A 26,669-nucleotide genomic window follows, 5' to 3' on the forward strand; every position below is an offset into this window, starting at 1 on the left:
GGGGACTCATACACCTTAAAACCCATAAGATGTTCGAATAGGTGACTGTTGCAAGAATTGGGATAACTTATTTATTTTAAAAGCAAATACTACCAACTTTTTACAGCTGACTATATAGCTGCTTTCTGAAATAGTGATCAGAAAGTTTGTGTTGCCACAAATATTTGTATAATTTAATCCGCTTTGTGACAACATTTTTCGTCATGTTTCCAACTTGCGCGCACAGTTTAAAACATTCTGTTTCATAATTTAATTCCATATTTAATATATAGCTTTTATAACATTTGGAAACTACTTTAAACCTAAAATTCTAAAAATTTCATGTTAAATTTTTATTTTATTTTGAGTTGAGTTTATAAAATGTATTTTATTAACAAAATTTTTAATATTTTCGTCCATAAAATTTTTCAGTATTAAAATATTTATCGGATTGTTGGTTCAGTTAGAAAATAGTGCCCATATAAAGAATTCCATCCAATTTCAAGTATGTACCATTAGCCATTTTTAAAATATCATGCGCGCAAGGTGGAAACACGGCGAAATATTTTATCACAAAGAGGATTGAATTACAAAAATATTTGTGGCAACACAAACTTTCTGGTTACTAGTTTCCAAAGCAGCTATATTATGTAGTCATCTATAAAAAGTTTGAAGTAATTGCTTTTAAAATAAATAAAATATCCCAATTCTTACAAAAGTCACATATTCGAAGATCATGAGAGGTTTAAGGTGTATGAGTCCCTTTAAAGTAAACCAGATCGTCCCTACTCTTTCTTGCCGACATGTCGGTGACGAGCGCCCCGCCCACTGGGTTAGTCTATTTCTTATAAGGTCCACGAGTCCAATATGGCTTATAATTAATAGTCTAAAGCCAGTACAAGCATCTAAATTTTCAATAGTTAATACCCTCTTGTTACGGATTATGGATTGGCGTTGCAAGTCTTATCAGTTTCCCATTGAAATTATGATACAAATTTTAAAAATGCATGTCCGTATCTGCAACTGTGTAATCAAACAAAAAGTGTTATTGTTATTTACTTTCGGTTTATTATTTTATGTATTCTTCAAGAGCTCATTTTATATTTGTGTTTTGTAATTTATTTTTATAAATTATACTTTATTTTTGGAAATCAAGTGGATCTCTTGAAATTATGAAGTAAGTCACTCAGTGACATGTAACTTATGGGTTGCCGAGGCTTGCATTAAACTATTTGCCTGAGGACAGTACCGCCTTCACAGAAGATACTCTAAAAAAATCTATGCAGGGTTCATTATGAAACTGCAAATATTCTTCTTCAGGCAACCTATTCTCCGGGATTTGAAGCAGAGTCGAATTGCCACTGTTCAATGACAGTTCTTACTATTCTTTTTCTCGGGCTGCATTGGACTGGGATTGACTTGCCGAATTCTTCATATTCACTAGACCCAGTTCCGTTCGGCTATTACCTCTTCAAGTTCTTCAACAAGTTTTAAATGGCGAACGTTTTGTACTCGAGGAAAACATTTAACAATACATCGAAAGATGTTTCGCCAAAAAAGTCAGGAATTTCCTTAAACGAGAACATATGCAGTTCCCTTAAACAAAGCATTTCAAAAAAGGTTCAAAATGCATCGTATGTTATTAAATATTTATACATATAAAGCCCGACGGACTTATTAATTAACTCAAAAATTGTTGAGTTACTTATTAATTACTATTAATTTATTTGTATTTCTTTTACATGCAAGAAAAAAAATCTATTAGGTATTTTCTACTTTACTTTAAGATTTTTGTTGCTTTATTACTGAAATTTTAGAACAAAAATAAATAAGGTATTTCTCTCGCTTTCCTAGCGTGCCTTCGTGGTGTAGTGGTTCTGCACGCTGGGCCGATATGCCAGAGGTCCGGGGTTCGGTTCCCGGCGAAGGCGTTGCTAATTCTTCATCTTGCCTGCTAACAAATAAACCTAATGTCTCTACAGTGGCGCCCAAACTAAAAGGGTTGTCGATGATGACTCTCCTCACCCAGGATTTGGCGATTGGGTCCCCTCAAAAACCCCAGTCACCCTTTAAAAGGGGGAGTATATAAGGTATTTCTCCCACCTTCTTGGCATGCCTTCGTGGTGTTGTGGTTCTGCAGGCTGGGCCGGTATTCCAGAGGTCCTCGGTTCAATTCCCAACGAAGGCGTTGTTAATTTTTCATCTTACCTGCTTCTACTACCTGCTTTCATCTTACCTGCTTCTGCTTCTACTAATGTCTCTACAAAGTGCTTGTAAAATTACTTTTAATTCAAATTATTATTTAGAAATTTACGCAGCATTCATTACGTAAAAGTTAATAAGCTGAAATTTTGTGTTGAAACAGAATAATGTTTTCGCAGTTAAATCAAAACTGATCGTACATATTGCATAAAATTATAGTCCTTCTCTCATAATAAATACATATTTATGTATATTTATGTTGTACGAGGTGCTAATGATTTGAATCTTTGTTTGTATAGACCAAAATATCTTTTAATCTTCAGTAAGTTTAATCTTCTAATTAATTTGCTGGGTTAACTGAAACTCAAATACAAATGTAAACCATAAATTAATTAGCGATCAAAAAGCTTGAATACATATTTAGAATAACAAATTTACTTTAGAAAACTGGTATTTTATAACCACTAGTTAAAATTTATTATCAAATACTTAATCATCAGTATCATCTGTTTACAATTAATTAAATGATGCTTGCCCACTCTTTCTTATTAATATATACAGAAATTCAGGTATAAAATTGTATAATTATTTCCAAACGTTGTAAACGTTCACATAGATACCATTAGATCTAAGGTGAACTATTCTTTGCCAAAAAATAAAAATGAAATTACAAAATTTTTGTGTTTCTAAATCTTCAAGCAAAATATACAGAGTCATTTAATTATGCTGAAAACTTTAATTTATTCACTAGTACATTTCAGACAATTGTTCAGTTATGCCGAATATTCTATTAGTCCAAAGGAGCAATTTTCCTAGAAGGGCTTTTAATTTCGTTTTGGCATTTTTCACTGTAAACGGAGTTTCACTATTCAAATTGTTCCCACCAAATATTAGAGTCATGCATTATATTTAAAGAAAAATGAAGAATCTGCATGAATGTATGTATGTTTCTCGCATTGTGAAAAAACAGTGGTACTTAGAGACATAGAATTTTGAATAACGTAGTCTTCCACTCGAATATGGGTATCCGGAAAGCCCAGATTTGAAACTTGGAATTTGTTTTGTTATCTTTTTCATATTTTATAAAACTTTAACGAATTTTTGATTAACAAATTCAACGATTTCAAAACAAACTATGGCAACACTATACAAAAAAAGAAAAAAAATTATCTCCAGAGCGCGAGACTTTGTATCGGAAATTCTAAAGATATGCTCTTTTAAAATTATTTCAACGGCAATAACACATTATTACCGTTGAAGTGAATTTTATGGTTTAAGTGCAAAGAATATGATATTTAATAAATAAAGGTAACACGCAAAAAGTTAAAAAAACGCCTCTTTGGGCTTAATATAAAATCTGAAACCTTTCAGATGTTTTAACATTTTTGTCTTAATTTATTGTTTTTAATTTTATTCATTAATCTGTTTCTTAACGTACTAATAGTAAGCTGTATTAAGGGGACTCATACACCTTAAACCTCTCATGATCTTCGAATATGTGACTGTTGCAAGAATTGGGATATTTTATTTATTTTAAAAGCAATTACTTCCAACTTTTTACAGTTGACTACATAATACAACTGCTTTGGAAACTAGTAACCAGAAAGTTTGTGTTGCCACAAATATTTTTGTAATTCAATCCTCTTTGTGACAAAATATTTCGCTATGTTTCCACCTTGCGCGTATGATATTTTAAAAATGGCTAATGGGACATACTTGAAATTTGATGGAATTCTTTATATGGGCACTATTTTCTAACTGAATCAACAATCTGATGAATATTTTAATATTTAAAAATTTTATGGACAAAAACATTGCAAATTTTTTTAAGAAAATACATTTTATAAACTCAACTCAAAATAAAATTAAAAATTAACATGAAATTTTTAGAATTTTAGGTTCACAGTAGTTTCCAAATGTTATAAAAGCTATATATTAAATATGGAATTAAATTATGAAACAGAATGTTTTAAACTGTGCGTGAAAGTTGGAAACATGACGAAAAATATTGTCACAAAGCGGATTAAATTATAAAAATATTTGTGGCAACACAAACTTTTTGATTACTATTTCAGAAAGCAGCTATATTATGTAGTACAAAGGTCAAATTTCTTGTAAATTTATTTTTTCATAACGAGCATAAAATTTTCCGAAATATAAATATCGGAACCGAGAGACCGCATTAAAAGATAGATTTCGTTATTTCTCGAAAATTATTAACCCAAAGGAGTGTTAGCTCAGAATGGTTATTAATTTAGTTACGGCTTTTTGCGTTGATTTACTTTCCAAACTGTCGCCACCAAATATTACCGCCCTGTGAAGAAATTTAAAGAAATTAAATAATGAAGGATCTGAATAAATGTATGTACGTTTTTCGCATCGTGATAAAACAACGGTACCTAGAGCCATCCAATTTTGAATAACGCACTCCTCCTCCGAATATGGGCATCTGGAAGCCCAAATTTGAAATTTGGAATTAATTTTATTATTTATTACATATTTTATAAAGCATTTCTGTGTTTTTGATTAAGAAACTCCACTATTTCAAAGCAAGGAATGGCAACACAGTACAGAAAGAAAAAAGTCTCCAGCGCGCTAGATTGTGAATCGAAAATTCTAAATATATGTTTATTTTAAAATTATTTTGCGATGCTGCGGTTGATTTCAATTGTACGGCTTAAATGCAAAGAACATGATATTTAATAAATAAAGCTATCACATAAAAAGTTAAATGCGCCCCTTTGGGCGTAATGTAAAATCTGAAAGCTTTCAGAAATTTATATTTATGTTTTTTTTTTAATTTAACATTGTCAAAACATGAATATTTCTATCATTTAAACACTTTTGTAACTGGAAGTATATGACGACAAACGATTGCGAACATAAAGGCAGGATATGAATTCTTAAGCAGTGTTGAGTGGTTATATTACCTTCTCGTCTACGAAAATTACTTATTATGAACGATGACTTTTTTTCCCGTTCGTGCAAAAAGAGGAAAGGCAAAGAAAGTTGCTACAAAGAAGAAGTTCGCTATTAAGAAGTTCGCCAGGTGAATTATTCTTGGCGCAAACTGAAAAAAATTCGCCAAGATAAATTTTTAAATTTCTCTATAAATTTCTCAGCAAAAATTACAAAATTTATTTTCTAGGCAGAATTTGAATCCTAGAATCGAAATATGGAAAAAGATTGGTATTCTGTTTCAGAAAAATTCCAATTTTCTGTCAAAATACTTATGTTAGAACAATGCTATATATAAATGTAATATGTATCCTAAGTCGCGCTTTTGAGGTATGAAAAACGTAAGTTGAATTTCGTCAATCGGCCTAGTAGAACGGGAGAAATAAAACTATCCTTTTTTTTTTTTTTTTTTTTTTTTTTTTTTTTTTTTTTTTGCGCGGTGTACATACATACTGCGTAGATACGTACATACATACATATGTCTGTATGTAGGTTCCCTTTTAAACCCATTTTGTAAAAAGGAGTCCTTTATTCTCTTCGTACTTACAGACATCACGCAAAAAAATCATCCAAATAGAATCGTGTATGATCAAAAGGGATATTTCGGTTGAGAAGAATAGCCTAAATTTTTCGACGTATAAAAAATAAATATCTCTTAAAATTCTTCTTCTTATGTCTTTTAGAATTATTAAAATGTTAGCTGAGTTTTACTGATTCGCTTAGCAGTTTAGTGTGCTTCAAAATGGGAAGATGCTAGTGTTATATGTGGAATGCATAAGCTTGTATTACATTTATACTCAGAAAACGTACGTAAACACGATAGCTTTTCAGAAATGTCACATGAGTTAAAATTGATGTGCATATGTTACGGTGAAACACCGAAATCTGGAGAATGTCGACTTTCACCGGTGAATGTCAACATTCACATAGTCGCTTGGCCGAAATATTTTCCAAATACTCTTATTTCTGACTTACACCGGTCAATGTCGACATTCACCATGTACTAATGGTGAATGTTGAACATATAAGAGTATTATATTTTCTTCTCCGTCATTTAGTCGTGAAAAAACGCACTTGAGACTTAAAATAAGAACTTAAGAATATAAGAACTCAAAACACACAGTACATTCAAATTGAGAAAGGAAAATAATAGAATTTGAAAACTTACTAAATTATGTGATTCAAATCTTATTTATTGCAACAACTTAAACTATTATGACACTTTGAATTGCACAAGAAGCCCTTGCTTTTACAACTGCATTTATTTGTGGAACACTTACTTTTGCAATGACAAAGCGTGTACATATACTCCTCTCTTTTCGACTGACACCAGAGCATATCTGTGATTGTCGACAAGCACCGGTGAGGGTCCGAATGTACAAGAATGTAATGCAATATTCGATCTTTCACCGACGTATTTGGTGAATGTTGACATTCCCCGATGAAAGTCGACATTCTCCAATTTCGGTCTTTCACGGTAACACATATATTAAAGAAATTATTTCACCTAAATAACCATACAAAACTTGAAATTTCTTACCACCCGCCAGACTAAATACGTGTATGGGAGGTACTGATTTCGATCTAAAAAGTTCAATAATGAGCTTTCAGTGAATAATCGCGAATTAAGTTCCCCACAATGCTTGTGTGTTTGTATGTGTGTGATGAGTTTTCGTTCATGGTAATTCTTACACAAAATATTATATTTTTTGAAATTAAGCTTTCTGCATTCATATACATAGGGCCGGATCGAATAGGTGCGGGGCCCGATTGGATTTTTTTTTTTGTGATGCCCTCTGTATCTATTAAATATTTAAATAAAATTCAAATTCAGTATATATATATATATAAATGTATCAAATGTCATGGATCATCAGACAGTTAAACTTCTACATAAATTAAAAAATAAAAATGTTCAAAATAAAAAAACATTTATTGAATATAACTTTACATCACCGAATACGAATACATGAATTTACATATTTTTAAGTTTTTGTTCTGTAAATTCTTCTAAAATTGATTGAAAATCTAATTTCCTTGCGTCTTCACTTTCAATCGACATAACTGCTAAACTATTTAATCTATTCTGATTCGTTGCCGATCTCAGATATATTTTTTAAATTAATTTTAGCCTGGAAAATGATCTCTCTCCAGAAGCAACGCTACTGGAATTGTTAAGAATATTCGGAAACAAGTTTGGAAACGCGATTGCTCTATCATTAAAAGATAAAAATTTGAACATTTTAGACGGATTTTCAAAAAATTCTGAAGGAAAAATAGATTTCAAAGCTTCCATTTCTTTAACTAACATTTTCCTGTTTATATCAGCTTCTTTCACCTTTGGTACATAATTTTCTGTTAACGTAGAATCTGTAAGAGAAATTTCTAATTCAGCTGCATGTTTTTGAAGTACTTCTTTTTCCATATTTTAGAATTTTCCCAGAAACCCAAATAATTCATTATGATTTTTTAATTGTTCAAAACGATCTTTCACGTAACGCGGAGCCCTTTCAAAAGTGGGGCCCGATTGGGCCCAATCGCCCTTTATCCGGCCCTGTTCATATAAATAGTTGATTAGATTTTGGGGTAAAATTGGACAACCGAAAGTGGTATCATACTCAAGCCCGTAACAGTTTTCAATGAAAGAATATTACAATATAATCTAAAACTTACTTTTCAGTTTTAGTATTTAAGATTTTAGTATTACATCAATGGGAAAAACATATTAGATTTTGATTAAACTTAACAAATCGGAAGTAATACATTACTTAAAGCTCTGGACAAACTTTCGAAAAAAGGGTATATTATGAGATAATTCCAAAACGTTTCAAATTTGGTATTTAAAAAAGGTGATTAAGAACAATATATTACATTTATCATTCAGTATCGTCTTGGAATCATACTAATTGCAAAGCGAATAAGCTCATTATGAAGAAGAGCTCTCGTTATGCAGTTTGACGTATTAGCCTCAGTCCTCAGTAATTTTTTAAGATTGCTAAGTCAGTGATTTGTAATTTGTAAATCTGTAACACTATATATAGGCTATTCTATATTTTCGAAACAAAGCATCAGAACTGATATTTACATGAGCATATATAGTTATCACTGTCTATTGTATAAAAGATCAGAATAAGAAAAAATGGGTAATGTTTATAATTAACAATGAGTCATGAACTTTATAAACCAATAAGATTAGGGTACAATTCACTCAAAGCTTTTTGCTATTGCGATATGTCACATGCTGGCCAAATTAGGATTTTTTTTTAAAGCTAAAATTATTAGCACCACTATACACAGCATTTTAGATTTTCATAGCCGTGAAGCATAGTAATTAAATGCGCTCGAGCTATGGATCTCCCATTTGTTAAGTGGACGAACTAACCCTTTTCACTACTACAGCAAGCAAAAGGGAGTGTGGTTATTTCTTTTACGTTTGTAAAGATTTATTTATTTTTATATAATCAGTTTGTTTTGGTTTCGTTTGGGTTAGTTTGTAATGGCAAAGCACACAAGGCATATCTGCCTTCGTGCAGGAATTTCTAAGGGCAACTGGCTCGTATAAACATTTTTTCCAATGGCAATGGCAGATTGTGAATAGTTACAGTGTAACCCAGTCCATTAACCTATACAAGGCGAGATGTGGTGGTCCCTTTATTATTGGAGGCACCTAATAGGTGGGCCACCATCGCCTTCTATGAAGGGACGGACAGTTACAACCATCCCTTCTCCAGCATTCGAGGTGATTTTCGCGCCTGTTTTTTTTATAAAGATTTCCAAACTATCGATATTTATCGTAAGTCGGTAAACATTATCTCACCATACTGTTACGTTATTTTCTTCCTTCACGTTCGTACAGGGTTCGGGATGATTTGGAGTGAATAACGACGACACTTGATGAAGTATCGAAACACACTTTTTTGGCCAGTATTATCAGGACAGCTCCAAAACACGTTTTACAGTCGTCGATGAACTGCTATAAACACGCTGACACGCTCAGCGACACAGCCTCCAGGTTATCAGGCTATCACGGTGGAAACAGCTTCACTGCAAAACACCAGAGTACAGCTCCCGACTCTGCTCGGTCGTTCTCGGAACTCCACGTACTCCCGAGATTCTCCGCGCTACAACTCACGATGCGCTCGACGACACACAGAGCGCGGCTCCGGTTCAGTCGTTCCAGGAGCTCAACACGCTCTCTCGACGATGCACTAACCGCGATACACTAAGAGACTCTTCGATGCACTCGACGACCAACTCGGCGCTAGACTTCGAGACACTCGCGCTCAATGACTGACTATCAGCTCGCTAGACGAAGCACACACACTAACTGACTGCGGAGCAGTAGGGTTTATATAGCTTTCGGCTTGCGTTCGAGAACATTCTGGGCCAAACCAGTAAGAATTCGTTCCAGAACGTTCTCCATCCGTCCATGGTGCATTCTGGCATGAATATGATATATGATGGTATATCGCCAATTTTGTCGCCAAATGGACGATTTCTCGCCAAATATGGCAACCCTGCCTTCCCTTGCCATTTTATGGCAACCCTAAAACTGCTTTGCGAGGAAGCTATCTTACCGCGCCTGTACATTTCGTAACAATATGCAAAGAAAACATACTTTAGCATACTTCAGTATACTGCAATACCTTTACTGTCATTCTGGCTCTCTGTTTTCATGCCAGAATGCAAATTTTAGTTCTCGCATATTCAAATGTGGTAGAGAGAGATAGCATTTAAAGGAAGGTATTAGATTGTTTAATCAGAGCGTCTTCCGCCTGCTGAATACTGGTTGAATTTCTACTATAGCAATCTTCTTAACTTTTGTCAGCAGTGCTTGTCACGGCGGTATAGATTTGTGTGTACGGGTTCATAATAAATTGAATGCACACAGGTCCGATGATAAGTTAATAAAATTTATTCTATCAAAAGAAACACTTCAGAAATCTAGAATTTTCCGCATAAATACTAGCACAGGTGTTCACAGTATCACAGAGTGCAATCAGTAGTTACACTTCAAACTACTAAGAACGTTAAGCGCTACGCAATAAAAGCTAAAAGCTATTTCAGGGTTAGCATTCTCGAAAGCTAACCCGAACATATCTCACCAAATTATCGAGATATTCAATGAACTTGCCTCTGTAATCTTACTCTTCCGGCATAGCTTATCTCTTTAGATGTTTTTTTCGCTCTACATTAAACAGAAAAATACAACAATTTCACGTATAATTGTAATAAAATCATCTATTCTGTGTACAAATTCGTAATAATACTTTTAGATAAAGAGCATTTCTAATAAACGAAATATTGAGTGATAGTAATTAAATGCGCTAAAAAAAAAAAAAAAAAAAAAAAAAAAACCCTTCAAAACGTTTTTGAAACATAAAGGTAAAATCTAAAAATGAGGAGTTATTATTTTAGCCCTGTTTAGACACTATAACAATTGTCAGTAACAGAACAAAGTTATTATTTTTAATTGATTAACAGCAGTTCGTTTTTTGAATCAAACGTCATTCAAAAAACGAGTACAAAAACATATAGAAACAGTTACATAAACATAAGCTTAATTAGGGTGTAAAGATTTATTTAATTTTACTAAACCGTTATGAAAATTATCTTTATTGCCTTTTTTCGCTTTCCGTTTTCCTGCCAGAATGCTAATTTCTAGTTCGCGTGTGTTCAAATGAGGTAGAAAGAGATAGTATTTATTTAGAGTAATTTTTAGTTTGTAGAATCAGAGCATGTTCTGCCTGCTGAAGGCTACGTTACTAATTAAATCTCTTGATAGAAGTTTATCAGCAACTCCTATACCGACAATGTTAAATTGGCCATTTTCGATGTACCTTTTCTCAAAATCTGCTGTAGGTACAAGCTTGAAATTTTTTTCTGTAATTAAGGTAATCTGATTATACTGAAATGAGCTTTTGAAACATTTTGAATTTTAGAGTAAATTACAGAATATTTTGTTAGGCATAGTAAAATTTAGCATTTTTCTCACACTAAAAAATTTAAAAAAATTTTCCCAAGTTTATTACATAAAGCTCATTTCTGTAAATATTAGGAAACCTAATAAATAAGCCATAAAAAGGTTAGATACCTGTGAGCAATAGTTCCTGAGAAAAGGTACATCGAGTATAAAAAAAATCACCTTTGGAGAAAAACGCGTTTTTAAGTAAAAATCCTCATTGATCAAAGCGGTAGATTACAAATTAAAACTAGATTTTTTACAGTTCTAATTTTCATAGAGATTAAAGAATGGTTATTTTAGAGAGATAAAAGTGTAGAGAATTTGAAAATGCAAAAATCCGAAATCACCATTTTTTTTTTTTTTTTTTTTTTTTTTTGAAGATTTTGGGGTTCCAACACCCCTTAAGTTGAACGTTTTGAGTTACGCCATAAATTTTGGCTGGTTTTGTAAGCACCAATTGTGCCTTCTGTTAATCAACTGATTTTAATAAATGGGTCTTGTAACAGCTTTAAATATTATTAAAATCTTGTAGTTTAAAATAAATAATTTGCATGGTTAAAGACTATTTTCAATATCTTTGTACATTACATTGGCGACACGTGAAAAAAATCGTGATTATCCAATAAGACAATCCTTTCCTATTGTTGCAGGGTCCAAAAACGATTTTATGGGGCCACTGTTGTCGTAAATGCCTGTGGTGCTGGTCTTACAGAAATATATCTGCGGGCGTTCTGTTTCAGTCTTATATGTAACAGAGTTCCATGAACTATGTACTCTATACACTTGAACTTAAATCTGAATTGCATTTAGCTATCAGCTGAGCCACCGGTAATCGGTTTTTTGCTACCATAAAACCGACCAGTTCCTGACAAACGTCTCTCTATGGACGTTTAGATCCTCGACGTCAATTATAGTCTCATCGGTAGCCTTTCCCAGTTCCCCCACAGGTACTCAGCAAATGCCAGGAATATCGTACATTTGCATGACGTGTCTAATTCTTTGATATGATGCTACTGTAGGCTCCAAATTTTATGAACTCTGACATGATGTCTTACAATCTTAGTTAGTGGTAAGTAACATTTCATATGCCATCTACGTCATTGTGGCCAGTTCTTTCCCGTTGCGTAGGGATACGCTGAACACTACATATGTACACAAAACTTTGCAAATTTTCGTCATATGCTTAATAAAAAATAATTCAAGTTCGTCCTATAAAAAATCTTCTTTGAACTATACAATTCTCACAGTACTCATCCATATTTTGATGAAGCGATCTTGTAGCGGAATACTAAAGCAATGAGGGGAATGTGAAAAGAAAGAACTGTCAGTTCGATGTGATTATCACACAACAATAGAGATTTGCTTTCTTTGAAGGTAACAGATATAAGTAATAACATCATAAACAGCTATGCATATGTCAGGTAGTACTTTGAACAATTAATAAGAATCGTGAGTCGACTTATAGATTTATCTCTTGAAGAATATGGACATTATTTCTTGAATCTTCGGAGAGGATACCTCTCTTTCTCTGTTGTTGCAATTTAGTTATCCTGCAGGTTAATACCGTAAGCTTAACAAAATCTACTGTACGCTATGTGCAAAACAAATCAGCCTTTAGTTTAACAGAATTTACTGTACATTCTGTACAAAACAAATCAGACTTTAGCTCAACAGAATCTATTGTACACTCTGTATAAAATAAATCAGGGACAAATTTATGTGCAAAACAAATCAGTCTTTATCTTAACAGAATTTACTGTACATTCTGTACAAAACAAATCAGCCTATAGCTTAACAGAATCTATTGTACGCTCTGTATAAAATAAATCAGGGACAAATTTAAGATATGACCCTTGACTTAACAGGATGCACTGTTCGCTCTGTACAAAATAAATCAGTAATAAAATTGAGATGGGAACATTTTAGGTAAGAAATCAAGAGCATTTGAATCGCGGTGTACAAACTATATTCTTCACACAAAGCATATGATAGACTGCTAACTTAACTACACAAAACACTCGTTGTCGAGCAGAATGAAACTTCATCTTGGAGTTTACAGAGATACTGGCAAGCCAAACTGTGTAATCCTAATCATTAAAATCTGTATAATAATCTGATTTTAAAAAATCTAAATGATGTAAACTGCAAACAGGCATATTAGCATAGAAGCAAAAACGTACTACAATATTCGTACAACTATTTTACACCAAAATGGTCGAATATTTTCTTCATTATGATCAGGATACAATACACGACTGCTATTGATTGTTGGATTATAGTAAACATTTTCATGTCGTTTATCATCTCCAGCTCAAACGTTGGATATACCTTCCAAATATCGAGATTAAAAGCTTTTATTTATATATTTTTGTTTCCATAAAACCACCATTTTGAGCGAGAATTTGTTTTTTAAATCTTCTCTTGGCTTTCGCACAGAAACATTCTGTCCCACTCACAAGAGTACGTCTTAAACAGCTGCTTCGCTGTCAATCAGAAGTTGTTTTCACAACAGTCTAATGTCTCACAGGACCGTGATTTTGCTGACTGCGGATTTGGAGGTACTACAGTAAGAAAAAGGAGAATTTTCTAAAAAAAAAGGACGAAAGTTGTTTTTATGCTTTCACTATGAGGTTTCACTGACACTTTAAAACTCCATTACGGGATTATCTGAAGTTCACTTGATTATTTTAACATCTCTAATACCTTCTTGATATAACTCAATATTTCTAGATATTTTACACATTCTTCAACTATTAAGTTTTGTCGTATCAGCTATTAGTACTTTATAAAATATTTCGAATTTTAATGACAGGACGCGTCTTTTATGCTACAGTGCATTGCTCAAATTATGTTGAAATCTTCAAAGAATGCATTTTATAACGCTGAAATATTCAAATTTTCAATATTAGGTGGTTATCGAATCAATATACTCATGATGATAAGTTAAAGAATTTGACGATACGTATTTTTGCTATTCATCTATCAAAACAGCAAGCTCACTTTAAGGGGACTCATACACCTTAAACATCTCATGATCTTCGAATATGTGACTGTTGCAAGAATTGGAATATTTTATTTATTTTAAGAGCAATTACTTCCAACTTTTTACAGCTGACTACATAATGTAGCTGCTTTGGAAACTAGTAACCAGAAAGTTTGTGTTGCCACAAATAGTTTTGTAATTTAATCCTCTTTGTGATAAAATATTTCGCCGTGTTTCCACCTTGCGCGCATGATATTTTAAAAATGGCTAATGGTACATACTTGAAATTGGATGGAATTCTTTATATGGGCACTATTTTCTAACTGAACCAACAATCTGATGAATATTTTAATATTGAAAAATTTTATGGGCGAAAACATTACAAATTTTGTTAATACAATATATTTTATAAACTCAACTCAAAATAAAATTAAAATTTAACATGGAATTTTTAGAATTTTAGGTTCACAGTAGTTTCCAAATGTTATAAAAGCTATATATTAAATATGGAATTAAATTAAGAAATAGAATGTTTTAAACTGTGTGCGCAAGTTGGAAACATGACGAAACATGTTGTCGCAAAGCGGATGAAATTATAAAAATATTTGTGGCAACACAAACTTTCTGATGACTATTTCAGAAAGCAGCTATATTATGTAGTCACCTGTGAAAAGTTGGAAGTAATTGCTTTTAAAATAAATAAGTTATCCCAATTCTTGCAACAGTCACCTATTCGAACATCGTATGGGTTTTAAGGTGTATGAGTCCCCTTAAACTGAATACTAGAAGCTTCGGCTAAGTTACGGATTGCATAAGTTCATTTATCACTAACATAGGCTAGTTTAAATGGCTGGGATATGCCGTTATTACTTTATAAATGTACGTAGGTGATCGTCCTCAAATGGGAATGCCACAGGGAATCAGAAATCCCAAAAGCGTCAAATATAAGCTCAAGAAAGTGTTCCTTGGTGACAAATATATTCATAGGTAATAAGATCAACCACAAATGCACGGCAAGACAAGCATACAGCCGTAAGTGAACAACTTTACGCAACCAACGTAGGAAAACAGTATTTAAGAGAAAACATTTGTCAGCAGCTTCATTGATAACTGCCTAATTATTCCAGTCATAATCAGATTAATGCAATAATAATGCTAAGATCTAACCAAAGCAAGGATTACAGTCAATCAAATGGTTTTTCGACGGCTGTACAAAACTGATCCACAATGTGGCTTGCTGTGCCATACTCATAAACTGCACGCGCTCAAAGAACTGCATCAAACTTCCACGAAGCAACTCAAAAGTGTCTTCATATTTCCAATACTTTTTAGAGACATTAGGTATTTTTTGGAAGCAAGAGATATTGAAAAACTAGCAATCGCCTTCGCCGGGAATCGAACCACGTAGCTCTTAAATACCGGTTCAGTGTGCTGACCACTACACCACCAAGGCATGCTAGGAAGGTGGGAGAAATACCTTATATACTCCCCCTTTTAAAGGGCGACTGGGGTTTTTAGGGGACCCAATCGCCAAATCGTGGGTGAGGAGAATCATCATCCAACACCCTTTTAGTTCGGGCGCCACTGTAGAGACTTTAGATTAATTGGAAAAGCCGGAAAAATGAAAAATGAGCAATCTCCTTTGCCGGGAATAGAAATTCGGAGCTCTGAAATACCGGCTCAGTGTGCTGACCACTACACCACGAAGGCACACTAGGAAGGTGGGAGAAATACCTTATAACTTTAATTCCATAGCAACTGATTTTACCGAAATCTGTTTAGACTTAGAGCTCTATTTTTAATCCGTTAACAGATATTGTTGACAAAGAGTGTGACACCGATCACATTATATTGAAATAACAGTGCTTATGACTAGAGCAGAAGGTTTCAAAAAACACGACAACACAATGGTTATTTACTCATATTAAAACATAATTTCTCTTGTCAAATATTTTTCTTGATGACAGCAGCTGGCAAATTCCCAGAAATTCTGACCTTCATTATGTGCAATGAACTTGAAACGCTAATGTTAATAAGCATCAAATAATCGTCTAATGTGGTATATTTGGCTTCAAATACTTTACGCCACGTGTGTAACTGATAGATCGCTATAATGCATTCATAACATAGTAAGCAGATGCAAGGCAGAATCCTGCAAGATAAGCTAAGTAGATGCCAAAGAGGAAGAAACGATGCCAACTTTTTTTCAGATGACATGCGCTCGAATGCTGAAGACATACGATCCACGAGGGATGCAGGTTATTGGGTTGCTGAACTTAACAACATTGCATTCCCATTACTTTCGTTCAAACTTAAGAGAAATCGGAGTGAAAAATGCTGCATGTTGATGACTTGCGAAATGCCAAAATTATATTTCATTTCCGAATTAAATTGTTAAATGTAACGTTAGTTATTATTTAATTGCTATACTTTATATTGATAAACTAATGATTTCTTTCCCTTCTAGTATAAAATAATATGTTGATTTTTAAGATAATATAATTATCGTCTAGGATATTTTTGAGTATTTTGAAAGTTTTTAGATGAGTTGCATATAATTGACTGGGACACAGATAATTGCTAAGCTTCAGGAAAGGTTAAGATAGTTTGTATCTGCCGCCCAACCGGGTTAGCGATGTTGACTGCCGTAGTTAAAGACCCGGGTTCGAATCCTGGAAAAGGCATGGATGTTTATAAATGTATAGTGTCTGTGCGGCATAGAGGCCCGCTAAATATGCGGTTAGTCGAAAGTTCTCTTGAGAGGCGGCTGAAAGACGGCTGGAAGACCCTGGAACCCGTTCCCCCAGGAGTGAACTCTTTCAAAATGAAAGCGGAACTGAATAAGTGACTCGATCACCTGTATGGTCACCTGTATGGTGACACCATACAGTTAGTCACCTGTATGGTGTGCCTGTCAAGGCTGTTGCCAACGACAGGCGCAATATTGCACTGCTTGCCTTGATGAATTTCGTGGGCTTGTTTTGATGTTACTGGCAGACAAGTGAGATAAGTCACAAAAACAACAATAACATAGTTTGTATATTTCATTTGCAATAGAAAATCTACTCTAACAATGTTTCCAAAATTGAAACAGATTTAGATAAATAACAATGACTGATTTCCAGAAAATTTCTCAGTTTCTCTGTAAACCATTACATTTAAACATTTATGGGGTTAAGCTAATTAAAAAATAGAGCAAGTAGAGTTATTTTCACATTTATTTGATTTTAAATTTTTAACATGCGTATGAGATGAGCCAAGTTGTAGAGTTTGACTTTCTTTTGGAGCATAAACTAGCGACTAAGTCCTAATAGGCGTTAAGTGAATTATCGCGTTGTCTGGAATGAACCACAGTCTTGAAAAGGTTTAAAACAACCCTTTTTCTTAAAACAAACTTGAGCATAAGAGCCTCTATTATGCTTAACAAAACCGTCACCACTTGTGACGATGAAACTAAAGTAACGGTCAAATTTATATTAAAATGTACGCTAGTAATCAAAGACAACCCATGTAAATTTAAATCGAAGTTGGTTCAAAATTCTAATCGACGTTATACCTGCGGCGTTTATTTAAATGACGGCAGCCATATTGGAGAATTGAATAACTACAGCGTTATCAACCTAGTAACGTGGCCTCGAGAAGCAGAAACACCCTCTGTCTTACAATCCAAAAACCTCAATATAAACCTCAATATCTCAAACTGATTCACATTTCTGGTGAGGAAACGGAAATGAGAAATTAAAGTAAAGGCTTGAAATTATAAGTAAGTGGCTAATTTAAATAACAAATACGCCAAAGATATTATTGGTGTTATTCTGATTTTGCTCAGATCTAGTTAAAAATAGAGTTATATTACACTGTGATTTATATTACAATAATTTAAATTTGATTTTATAGAACTTTTTAATCTGATTATTTTAACCACATAATCTCTTCACAATTTATTAATGCAAGTGCAGTTGTTCTGATCAATATAAATTAACTGTTTGTATAATTCTCTGGAATTTACATAGTTAGAGAAGGCACTAGTACTATATTTTTTTTTTCATTCCTGATTTTAATTTTTATGAGACTACCTAAATGCGTTGAATTTATGTTTTCAGATGAACTGGAAAAGAATTAAAGATGCATGCCTTTTTTCTATGGTAGATCCCCCCCCCCCAAAAAAAAGTTGTTACAAATATTTAATTATTCCAAATTTGTGGATTTCAATCCTTTAGCAGAACATTCTTTTCAGCTAACGTATACAGAAATATCTCCCAAACAAACTCAACCCTGCATGAAGGTTTTCACATTCATTCTGTCGCACTTTTGTTTACATCATTTAAAGTTTTGGCATTTCTTACAAGAGGGTGATACAAAGATACATATTTATTACAAGACTCTTCAGTATAATTCTGAAAGACGTAATATGTATATTGCGCTAAAAAAGGGGGTACAGTTTTATGTCTCCTGATGTCTAGTGGGCCGATTGACAAATTTCAACTTCAACTTTTTATGTCTCGAAAGCGCGACTTAGGAGATATATTAGATCTATGTATAGCATTGTTCAAATACAGGTATTTCGACACAAAATCGGACTTTTTCTGAAATGACATGCCAATTTTTTTCCATGTTTAAATTCTACGACTCAAATTATGCCAAACTGCCAAGTTTTATAAACATCGCACGAGTGAATGCAAGAAGTGAAGAGGTAGAAGATTTAATTAACAATGTGAACCTCACAGTGATTAGTAATAATCCATCTGAATCAGCATTCCAAACTATCAATGGATCTGGATGACCGGATTTGATATCAATGGATCTGGATGGCCCACAAACCAATCGATAGCTCAGTATATCCAGAATTGGGCAGTCCACGTCGAAGAAGATATCTCAGACCATAGACTGATTTCCTACGAAATCTCTTCTTAATTCGACACGAAGACTACCAAATATTCCAAATTACCCAATCAAGAGCACGAAACTTCATTAAGTCCATTACACATGCTATCAAAAAAATCCACAATGAAATAAATTGTTCAGAAAACAAAGCGCATCTAGATAACACCGTTACAAAACTACAAACACAATTCAAAAGCACTGTGAAAGCTCGTTCAAGGTGAAATGCCCAAGCGACATCAAACGCGTCAGTTGGTGGACCAGCGCACTCAGGTGTGAGGGAAACAAGACTAGAGCGTTAAAAAGGATGATGAAAAAGGCGAGAATTGAGGAAGAAAGGAAGATAGCTCACGAGTTGTATGAAAAACAGAGAGCTACATACAAAAGAGAGATTCTTAATACAAAAATTAAATGCTGGAGGAAGTATTTAACTAACAAACAAAAGCTTGTAAGGATCAGTGCACAAAATATGTACCAACAAATTCTTTCACTTGTGTCAAATTGTTATCCCAAACTCCATCAACGAATACAATTCACAGGAAGATGCAACAACCCAAAGCATCAAGAAAATAATGGATACTGCATTCCTTCGTGATTCCTCAGATGAAGACTCACCACTTCAGTGTATCAGAAGAAACACTAGCCGCCCTCCAGAAACAAGTGACGATATTCCATTCTCTTCAATTTGAAATTTCAAAAATAATTAAGATCCTGCCAAACAAAAAAGCACCTGTGCCGGACGGGGTTGATAACCAACTCATCAAGATCCTGCACAAGAACTTTCCCTTTCTACTTCCGAACCTAATGAATAAATGTCTAGAAACAGGCATCCTTCCAACAAGTTTCAAAATCGGCCAGAGAGTTCTTTTTAATAAAAATGGGCAGAATGCATCAAACACAGGCTCTTATCGCCCAATAAACCTTCTTCCTGCAATAGGGAAAGGACTTGAGAGAGCCCTAGTGAACCGCCTCAGGCATCATAAAAGGAAATCCAACATAGCAAGCACGTACCAGTTCGAGGTTCGAGTTCTCAACGAATATGAGCACTATACATGCAATCAATGATGTTTTAGTGCAGGTAAAAGGAAATAAAGAAAAGAATCTGCACTCGGCTATACTGTGCCTAGACCTCTAAAAGGCCTTCGATTCCCCCTGGTGGCCGGAGGTTCTAGGCACACTAAAAGACATGAACTTTCCAAAAAACATTTACAAACTTTTTCAGGATTACTTCACCAACTGACGCAGCGTTATTATAAGTAACAACTGTGCAGTTGAAAAAGTACAAGTCAGAGGCTGACAGCAGGGATCATGCTTAAGTGCAGATTTTTGGAACCTGACGTTTTACAAAGTCCTGAAGCACAAATGGCCCCAACACTCAAAATGCACCCCTTTTGCGGGCGAGGTAGCTTTTGTTGTAAGTGGTAGCTCCAGAGATGAGTTACAAAGAAATGTAAACAGCACATTAGAAATTTTTAACTCTTTGCAAACAACAAAAACTAATAATTTCTCAAGAAACATAACGTGCCTTAATTATCCACAAACCCTCACGGAAGATAACAAAACTTCCAAGGTTCAAAATAGAAGGAATTAAAATAAAAATTGTTAACTCCCTACAATACCTGGGTGTCATCATTGATAAAAAACTTAACTTTATAGACCACCAAGACTATATAAAAAGCAAGACATCAAAAATAGCAACTAATCTAAAGCGAATGAACGGAATAGGATTGTGAATGAACAGACCAGTCCAAAACCTCATCTACCATACAGTAATCGAGAAGATTGCCCTATATGGTGCAGCCATATGGGCAGAACCGATGACAAAAGGAAAGCAAAAAAAGCCTCATACAATCCAGCGACCCTTCCTTCTTAACTACACAGGAAACTACAGAACAACATCAAATGCGGCACTCTTCCAAATCGCTAACAGCACTCCACTTTTTATACGCGCTGAACAAGAATTCCATAAGACAAGTACTACAACTACGAAAGAAGAGCCATTACAAATCATTAGAACTTTTAGCAGAGAATTACGAGACACCAAGCACACCCATATGAGCACCACTCAGGAAAGAAAAGTAATATCACATTAAGCATGAAAAAAGAAATTTCCCCAACTCTATACAGACGATTCCGGCCTAGAAGAAGGTAAAGGCAGCGCAATCAAAATCTACCTAGGTCCCAATTCGACAACAGAACAGAAGTTCCACCTACATCAAGAAAATAGTATGTTCCGAGCGGAATTGTTAGCGCTGCTTCAAGCAATAAAATACAGCATCACAAGCTCCCTAAAAGCTTTACTCACAGTCTTTCAGCGATGCATGCTATCGCAAACGCGCACCACCGATTAAAATTAATCCAGGAGATTACAGAAAGAACTTCAGCATCACAAAATCAACACTTCTTTGTCACTTGGCTGAAGGCACATGCAGGGACAAAAGGCAACGAGAAGGCTGACATCCTAGCCAAAGAAGCAGCTAGAGGTCAAAATGCACAAAATTTATCAGTACCATGGCCTGGCTCGCACCTTAAAAATTCATAAGCAACAAATCAATCTAACGCTAAATGGCAGAGCTGGTGGGACAACGCCTAACAAGGAAGAAGGACTTATCAGTTGTTCCCAAAAGTAGGCACAGCACCCAGTTTAATAACAAGAGAAATAACGTGGTTCTTATCAGGACATGGCCCTTTTCCCACGTACTTTTATGCAAGGAAATTAGCAACATCAGATCAGTGGGCATGTGGAGAAAGAGGCATTCCTGAACATTATCTATTCAAATGCCCCCTCACAGCTGAACACCATCTGAAAGCCTCGAATTCAGTAAGTGAAATGACTCCCTTTATTAGATACGCTACCAAGAACAACCATCTCTGAAAAATAATCATAATTATAATGAACTTCCTGTCCATAAGAGGCACTGAGCTATGCAACACAGTCTAGAATAATATAACAAAGCTATTACTTAAAACATTGTATGCAAGCAGACCTGAAGCCCTTAAATTTCTAGCCAAATCTCTTCCTAGAATTGTATTAAACAATTCAAAAATTTTAATTATCTTTACTAATTCCGAGATATTATGGGTATCTCTCACAGTAAAAGCATCCGAACTTGAACAAAAGTGTAATAATTCTTATGATATTTAAAGTCAGACTTGAAAATGAAGTCGAATATTCACAAAATATAAACTAGTTATTGTCTAGTTTAAAGACACCAGACTTTTTGTCTAGAATTCCCTTGAGACTATTTGGAAAATTTACAATTTCTCTCGACCTCCTTATCGACTGTAAAGCGCTTGTATTTAAAAATAACAAATCATGACGTAACCCTTCTGATTTTCAAGGCAACAGAAGAAGAAAAGGACGAGAAAAATTACCAGTTTCATGTTTACTTCCTTGTACGAAGTAAAAAGGAAGTATTGTAATCGCGAAAAGTTTCAGGCAACATATTTCAACGAAAATATCCATTTTAACCGCAATCGAATGCAATTTAACGATGTTTTTGCGTTAATGTTAAATGTTTATGTTAAAATTTTAAAAGGTTAATGGATACCAAAATATTTTAAAACAAAGAAAAGGAAAAGAGAAAACTAAAGAATGCTAAACTATTAAAAGAATTTATAGAGAAAAATCTCCGTTTAACAAATGATTAAAATACTAAAAATAATAGCAAAGTAGCAAACAATTAGATCAAAAACAACAGTGGATTTTGCCTATTTCATAACATATAATGAAGAATGAATCCTTTAAGGAATGACACAGAACTAAATTTATATTTGCATGTCTTTTTACCAATTTAGGCAAAATATAAATATCGAAAAACAAAATTACTATGTGCAAGCTTTCCTTGTTTGTGATGTTTTCCAAGAAATTCAACAAATTGATAAGGTCATTGAACAGATTAGTTTTTTTTAAAGGATAAATATTTTGATACTTTGAGATGGTGTTTATACTTCATGAATATACAAGATGTAATAATGAAAGCTCTAAATAAAATTCTGAATGATAATAAAATCACAGATGAAAAATTTTAAACTGATTATTTCACAGAACTTACGCGTGACTTACTGTATGCAAATTTTTTCTGTGTTATAACATAAAGTAGATCACTTTAAAAACATATCAATCAGTTTGTCAAAAGTTTAATCACCAGTTATTTTACTGCACTATTTGACAGGAAACAATAAGTACATGAGAAATTACAGCACAAAATTCTAGTAAGTTCAGAGTCAAATGACAATGTAACATTCTGGTGGTGTAGAATAAATTAATGTAATCAAATTCATAGCTAAATCACATATAATTATAAATTTAATAATATTATAAATTTAATATAATTATATTAAAAATTTAATATAATTATATTGTAAATTAAATATTATGAATTTAATATAATTGTATTATAAAATTATAGTTAAATTAAAAAATATGTTTCAAATGTAGTTACATAATTTTTTATTTAATAAATAAATGCTATTAATTTAATCAAATAAGTAATACTTGCTTGTTAAGTTCATGCAATCTTTAATATTTAAAAAAAATTATCTTTTTTTTTTCGTATATATTCCCTTATTTTAAATAAAAATATTTGAGTAGTTCAAGTAGATTAGATCTTTCGTTAAATATCAATAACAACCACTATGCAAATAAAATTTTATACTTAACGTCTGTCTCAAGAGATACTAAATCCAAATGCAAAAGACGTGGTTAAATATTTAAATGATTTGAAAAACGTAATAAAATACAGTCACAATGCCTAGGATGATATGAAATATGCACAGTAATACGAGAAAAGTCTGATTAAAAGGAGGGATATTTAAATACTAAAAAAAAATTAATTGAATTTTTAATTGCGTACTGCCTTCTATAAATGTGGTTTTAACCCTCTGAGTGGTGTAACATTTCGGATCTACTTATGAAGAATCGTATTTAAACATCATTTATTAATTAAATTTATATAATGAATTGCTTTATTCTTTATCTTCATAAGCTTTCATTCGTTAACATTATTTAGATCAATACAGAAAATAAGAAGAGAATTTTAAATAACAAGGTAACATATAACAAATGCCTGAAAACTTTACGACAGATAAAGAGCACTCAACGAGTTAATATAGAAATTTTTTGCAGCATTTATTGATAGCTTTCCAGAAACAAAACGTAGCAAACCACCCTCTGGGATATCGTTTCGAAAGTCTGCCCGAGAAACATTTAAACAACCATTCCATTTTAATGTACTGATCTCTTCCTAATACTACGGGATACAGAAAACTACATAAACTCGATGCTTCCTTCATAAAAAAAATACCTTTCAGTGTATTTATGAGAAATCATGGATGGTTTTTAAGAGTAATATGTGAAAAGGAACTTACGTGTTAAGATGCCGCAGCTGAGGGATCAGGAGAGGGTGAGATAGAGGTGCGACTCTTGTCTGTGTGTGGCTGCGGAGATGCTATTTCCATCCTTTTGCTGCCACTCTGTTTCTTTTAGCTCCGCAAGGCTGCATGGAAACAAACCCCAGGGACTGTACGCAAATAGAGACCAAACCTCACTCTAGATTATCGCTTCCGCACTCCACAGCATGATATCAGAAGAAGGGATCGTAGACTGAGTACATTTTTAGTGCAGATATTGCTGCTCTATACTTTTGAAAACTTAACACCCTTCACAAGACATAAAACAAAATAATCTGATGTGTACACCATATGACTTCCTTGTACGGAAAATTAAATTATACTCATTTTTTCTTGCATTTCGTTTAAACTTATTGGATTGAATTAAATCTACTTCGCCAACAGCGCATAAACCACAATAGAATAAATGCATTCTTTAAAATTCACTCTATTATTTGTTTACCATAGCGACACTCTGGCGCTAGATTCACTTAACAGTATTATATTTCGTTCATATTATAACTCATAATGCACAAAATGTATATCATTTAAAGAATTATCTAACCGTTGCCACATGATCTATTCAAATACTATAATAAAGCTAGAACTATGTATAAAAGAAATTAAGCAAACAAAACAAAAAAAGAAACAGTTTTCACAGACGATTGAGTATTTCTCATTTAATTAATTCAGTTCTCACTTCGCGAGAAGGCAAAAATATATAAAATCTCAAAATATTTGTATTAAAATTTACGAAGTAAATCTTAAACACTTATTTCCTCGAAAACATTCCAGAAAGGATTAAGCATGATTTAATTGGCAATAATAAATGAAGGCGTTATCTTTGTTGTTGCGAAGCTAAGTTTCTCTAGATTGGTAACAAATCCACTAGTCTTCTGTTTCAAATGTAAACAAGCAATGGCCGCCTTAAAAAAAAAGGCTTAGCGGCACTTAAACAACTTTAAAATTGTTGATAATTCTAAAAATATTGCATACAGATTTACTAAAGGCATAAAACCCTTAACCGGAAGATAAGAACAACATAATTTAATCATTTTCAAAGCAAAAAAATGTACAATTTACAAACATATAAGAGTAAAGAAACTGAGATCACTGAGCCGGGTAACAGAGTAGATATATATATATAAATATATTTTTATACGTTTGGTGCGGCCGATTGCAACCAAAATACGAGGTGCACATCTACATGTTATAGCAGTCCTATATACAAAATTTCAACGTTCTGAGGCTACTCGTTTTTGAGTTATGCTAGATACGTAAGTACGTACATACGTTCGCACAGACGCCACGAAAAATTCTCTTCAGAATTCATTTTAAAGCAGTTTTATATTTTTTTGAAGGATATTTTTTTTTTTTTTTTTTTAAGGGAAAAGAGTATTTTATTCTGTCATTAAGTACAGATATCACGCAAAAACATCGCTAAATTGCATTCGATGGCGGTCAAAATGGATATTTTCGTTGAAATATGTTGCCTGAGACTTTTCGCGATTACAATACTTCCTTTTTACTTCGTTCATGGAAGTAAAAATCTGATGCGTACACCACATGACTTCCTTGTACGGAATATTTAATTATGCGCAATTTTCCTGCATTTCATTTAAACATATTGAACTATGAGTTAACGAATTTTGAATTAAATCTTCTTCGTGGATAGCGCATAAACCACGAAAGAATAAATGTACTCTTTAAAATTCACTATATGTATTTATCATGTTCACTTAACAGCGTTACATCTCCTTCATTTTATAACTCAGAGTGCAGAAAAACTATATCATCTGAAGAATTACCTCAAGTTCTATTCAAATACTATAATAAATCTGACGCGATATATAAAAGAAATTCAATAAATAATAAAGAAAGTTCTTCACAGACGATTCAGTTCCGCTTACCTAATGCGCATGCGATACTAATTAATTCAGTTCTCACTTCGCGGCAAGGCAAAAATACATAAAAATTCAAAATATTTTCATTAAAAATTGAAAGATATAGAAAAACATAAAACACCAAATACAGATAAAACAATTAAAAAACAATTTTACAATTAAAGTTACAATTTCTACGCAAAAACAAATTAATAACTTAAATGATAATTCCAGAATGAATTGAGCATAATTTAATTTGCAATATTAAAAGAAAACGCTACTTTGTTGTTGCGAAGCTTAGTTTCTCTAGATTGGCAACGAATCTACTACTCTGCTAAGTTTCAAATGTAAACAAACATGGCTGGCATAGTAATCAAAAATTAGGCTTAAGAAACTTTTAAATTGTTGATAATTCCACAATTATTGT

The 26,669-nt window shown here is 33.3% G+C and overlaps 1 protein-coding gene across 1 annotated transcript in view; it reads right to left on the reverse strand.

Annotated features, from left to right (window-relative positions):
• LOC118181432 (uncharacterized) overlaps window positions 1–24,494 on the reverse strand; it is an 84,484-nt gene extending 59,990 nt beyond the window's left edge. The window contains exon 1 of the mRNA XM_035350580.2: window positions 24,339–24,494. The gene's annotated coding sequence lies outside the window, so the exon portion shown is untranslated. The remainder of the gene's footprint in view (window positions 1–24,338) is intronic.
• Window positions 24,495–26,669: the final 2,175 nt, after the last annotated feature.

The sequence above is a fragment of the Stegodyphus dumicola genome, chromosome 6 (assembly GCF_044657685.1).
Source record: "Stegodyphus dumicola isolate Sdum_Otavi_A_Nest chromosome 6, ASM4465768v1".
Classification (NCBI taxonomy): domain Eukaryota; kingdom Metazoa; phylum Arthropoda; class Arachnida; order Araneae; family Eresidae; genus Stegodyphus; species Stegodyphus dumicola.